Raw genomic sequence first — 4,876 nt, 5'->3', positions numbered from 1 at the left:
CCAACTAGGGACATAATTCATTGCTTGCTGAGTCAAAGCCCACCAGGTGCCAGAGGATTCCAGAGATCATTTGTATGATACTTAAAGTAAGAACAAAATGAAATAGTCCTACTTTCACCCTACCTTCCCTCACACATGAATATACCCACTCATCACAGAATCAGGGGCTCTTGCTCTCAAAGTAAGTTACAGCACTGACTGCTTGTCCCTGCCTCCTACACCTTGATCTCTAAAAGGAAATGGTTCAACTTATTTTTGGGATATACAGACTTTGTGAATGCAAATCAGACCCAGGCAGACTGCAAAGTTAAGAGTGTATTACTGTCACCTATAATGGACTTCAGGGATAGAGAAAATATCAGCCAAGGAGAAGGATGTAGGCTTGCTCTCCTATGCAATTAATCATCTGTAAATACAAAGGGGTGGCACTGGAAGGTTAGGAAAGTCTCAGCAGCTTGCTAAGTCTCTGCTTTCCAGCTGCGGCCATGGGTTCAGAGCAGTTTGATAAAGTCCTCCTCCTCAACTGGACCCTTGGGGACAGAAAAAAATTAAATTGTAGATCTACAGGAGAGATCTACTGGGGGGATGAGAATATCTTCCCTGCCTATCCAGGGCTAACAGGCACTATCCTGGGCACAGGTATGCTGGTCTTGATTCTCCCTATGGTTTCTACATGAAGCTGAGAGAATGCTAATAGCCAAGCACATTCAACAGATTGTTCAATAGTAAAAACTGCTGCCATCTATTGAAGACTATGTGTCCTGCACCTTTTAACTTTCTATATATACAATCTTTGTTAATCCTGGCTGCAGCCCTTTGAGATCAGCCACCATGTTTATCCCATTTTTACAAATAAAAGAAATTAAGGCTTAGAGAGACTCAGTGATTTGCACAAGGTCATGCATTAATTGAGTAATGGATGCAGAATTTGAACTCAGGTCTGTCTGATTAGATGCCACTGTTTGGAATTACCAGACCCCTACCTCACCCAGAAATGGAAGGAAGCCTCATGACATAAAGTCTTTTTTGAACTGAAAACAAGAAAAATGTTTTATTGCCCTGAACATATAATAGATTGTCTCCACTTCAGGGAAAATAAATGTAAAAATAACTAAGAAACAATATGTGGCTCAACTATACCAGAAGCCAATTATGTCCTTTCAGCATATTCTGAGTTTTATTTCCATTATTTCCATTCTCTACTTCTTGACTTCCTACACTTTACTCATCCTCTCATTGTCTGTGTGTGCATTTGCTTGATTTTTATTATGGTGTGAGTTTTCTGCAATCCACTGCAAATCTTTTGTAGAATTAGATAGAAATAGAAATATGGAAAGGACAGGTGGACAGAGATAGATGGTAGATAGATGGATGATTGAACTGATGGATGGGTGGATGGATGGACATGCACAGGTGAATGAAGAGATGGACAAACAAATAAACATGTGGAAGATAAAGGATGAACAAAAGAATGAATAATTGGGTGAGCAGACAAACTAATAGGCAGGTGGACAGACAGATAAATAGGCAGACAGAGGTGTCATGGCTCATGTATATACTGGCTCTGACTGACACCCACACCAGCTGCCTGGACTCTCTGAGAGTGATAACTGACCACAAGGTAACTCTAACCTGAGGGCAATGAGGTCTAGAGGGCCTCTAAAGTCACATTAATTTGGTATCTCTTACTAAGAATTGGCCCATTCATAACTGATGAGCAAGGAGGATGTAGAAATGGCTCAATACAGACAGAAGACCATGCTCCAATCCACCTCCTCTGCCAGGCCTTGTTTTTACTTGCCACCCTTTTATTTGCCACCACCACTACTCCCATTCTCCACACCCTAAGGGGACCTAACCTTCTCCATTGGCCAACACTATCTTATCTAGCTTTTATGTTTTATGCATGGATTTTTTCACCCCACACCTCTACCTGCCACTCAAGTCAAACTATGATTACTCTGAGGGAAATGAACATATCTCCTACCTCTGTTTGTCTAGCACTTACCTCAATTCATGATAATGAGAAAATGGAAAATTATCTTAGGGAATGCATCATAAGTGAAAATCATGGGCTTCTATACTGAGGGAAGTTTCTTTAGCCTCTTTGAGTACTATCACAAAATACGTGCAGTACTCAAGGTCACCATTTGCAAAGAGCAACCACTGTTAATGAAAATGTCCCAGTGCCACCACAATGTCTACTTATTGAGTGCTCACTAACAACATTATATAACAGCTAATCATTATAGAGTGCTGACTACTGATCTAAGTACTTTAGATCTAATAAGTTGATCTTCATCAATAATAGGACCTAGCAGTAAGTCCTAGGATTATCCACATTTTACAAATGAGAAAACTTAACACTGAACAAAGCTGAATGCCAAGCTCAAGGTCACACATGAATAAGAGTGAGAACTGGGGTTCCAGTCTCAGTTCAACTCTGAGCCATGAGCTTAACCTCCAAGCTCTGGGATAACTTTAGGTGCAACAAGTCATGTGAGTCCTTCTGACCTTGTGGAAAGTTATTAAAGAGTTTTTTTAGTGGATGCCTTCAGAGCACTCTGACCACACACAGTCCCTCTCTCCGCTCAGACATGAACTGCTGGAGTCCAACCCAGAACCTCAAGCTGGCAATGGTTCATGGGGTTATTTCCTAAACAGTTAATGACTTGTCGCTCCTGCTTCACTCCAAAGCCACAGTAGGAAGAGCATCTGACTGAAAAGTCAAGTTTTGGGTTCATGACGTCCAGTCAGTGTTTCTTGTGACTTTTCCCAAGTCGTTTCACTTCTGAGTTTCAGCTTCCTCATCTACAAATGGGAATAGTACCATCAGCCCCGTATACTGCACAGGGCTGTGGTGAGAATCAAATGAATGACCAAGAGTGGACCTCAGTTTACAAGGAAGCACCTGAAACAGCCTTGTAAAGTGATGGGGGCTCTACTTGATTTTGATGAAGCCATTGGCAGTCTGCATTAAGGCCCCTCGGAAAACATGATCTAATTGGATGATTCAAATGGGCTTTACAAATGCATTACAAATCACAGTTAGGAAATACCAAGTGATGTCTTAGAGTTCACCCAGCCCCTAAGGTTATTCTCAGAGCTGGTGAGTAAACCATGGTTATATCACCTTGGGCTCCTGGCCACCTGGCTATGATGCTAGAAACACTTCAGGCTTGCTCTGTTTCAACTCGGTTTGACCACAATCATATTAAATATTAAATCATCTGTGGTACTGGCATAGAAAAACACTATGTCAGGCGATAGCTATTCTGCCTTTTGTTACTATCCATAATAATTGCCTAACCACTTAGAAAGCTTATAACTTTGAGCCCAAGGCTTAAAAGAAATTATATCTATCCTAAAGGAACTTTGACCTAATTTCACTGAAAACAAAAGCCCAGCCCCCAGACACTAACACTGTGTTTCTTCATGCTCTCAGTAAGCTAAAGGCTCCACAAATGTGGGCCTTCTGCTCAGAGGGAGGTGGCTGCTCTTCAGTGCCTAACTGTCCCATTTATCACAACTATAATTCCAGGCTCTGTCTCCTCCCTTTGAGCCCTCAATCTCCCCTCTCTTACAGCTGATAGCACTGCCTCTATGTCACACAGAACTGTGCTTTTCAAACTGTGAGTCATCCCCTTAACCTAGAAATCCACTCAGCCTTAGCAGTGAAGGCACAAACTGACATCATGACCTCTCCTGGCATACACACAGAAGCACACAGCATCACCTATGCAGTAATCCTGCCAAAAGGTCTCACCAGGACTGGATCACGAGGAAGCATTCAGATAAATTTAGAACACGGAACATTCTAAGAGACAACTAGCTTGGACTCTGCAAAAGTGTCAGTGTCAAAAAAAAAAAGGGAGAGAGAGATGGGAGACTATTTTAGATTAAAGGAGATAAAGATGCATAACTAAACACAATGTGTGGATGAATCTTGATTGGATTCTGCTTCTCCAAAAATGGCTCTTAAAATCATCGAGGAAAATTGTCAAAGTTTTAATATAAACTGCATATCACATGGCAATATTGGATGAAGGTTAGTTTTTCTGAGTGGCATAATGGTAATGGAGTTATGTTGAAGAATGTCTTTATTCTTCAGAGACTCATTCGGGAGTGAAGAGATGGAGTGTTTGCATTTTCAAAAATGCATACAGTCTCGGTCGCCAAGATGGCGCTCGGCCCGGCAAAGCAGCATCTCCGACATGCTGAAAAGATGTTTTAATCTTTAAGATAATGAGAAAAAAGGCCTGAGAGAGATAGATGTTCTGAACAAGTTCAAGATCTTACCAAATGTTGCAAAGAGTCTGGAATCCTTATGGTAGTAAAATGCTGGAAAGAAAATTCTGCATTAAAAGAATGTCTAGTCGCTTATTTTAATGACCCTGCCTTTTATGAAAAATGCAAAATGGCATGAATACCTGAAGGAATGGGAAGAATTCGGAGAAACTAGAATTTCTACCAAGAAAAAGCTACAGAAAGTCCCAACAAGCATGTAGGCAAATATTCAAATAATACTCAGTAAGTCTATTCATGGAAATCAAAATGACCTAAAATAATGGATTCAAGGAAGTGTGTTTATTTTACCCTAAATTATGGAAATATTAATTTTATTTGAAATAAACATTTAATTAAAAAAATACACATAGTCAATCCTCATTATTCACAGATGCCATATTTGGAAGTTTGCCTACTTGTTAAATTTGTAACCCCAAAATCAATATTTCTGGTGTTTTAATGGTCACTTACAGACAGGCCCAGGTTGATGAAAATTTGAATCACTCAATATGCACATTTCCAGCTGAGGTCAAACAAGGCAACACTCTGCTTTCATATCTCACTTGTTTTATACTATAAACAAGTGTCC

At 40.4% G+C, this 4,876-nt stretch overlaps 1 pseudogene; it reads left to right on the top strand.

The window, feature by feature from the left end:
* Positions 1-4,180: 4,180 nt before the first annotated feature.
* LOC136388962 (COX assembly mitochondrial protein homolog pseudogene) lies at positions 4,181-4,508 on the top strand (annotated as a pseudogene).
* Positions 4,509-4,876: the final 368 nt, after the last annotated feature.

This window comes from Saccopteryx leptura, chromosome 1 (assembly GCF_036850995.1).
Source record: "Saccopteryx leptura isolate mSacLep1 chromosome 1, mSacLep1_pri_phased_curated, whole genome shotgun sequence".
NCBI lineage: Eukaryota > Metazoa > Chordata > Mammalia > Chiroptera > Emballonuridae > Saccopteryx > Saccopteryx leptura.
This window is presented reverse-complemented; position numbering and strand designations above follow the sequence as displayed.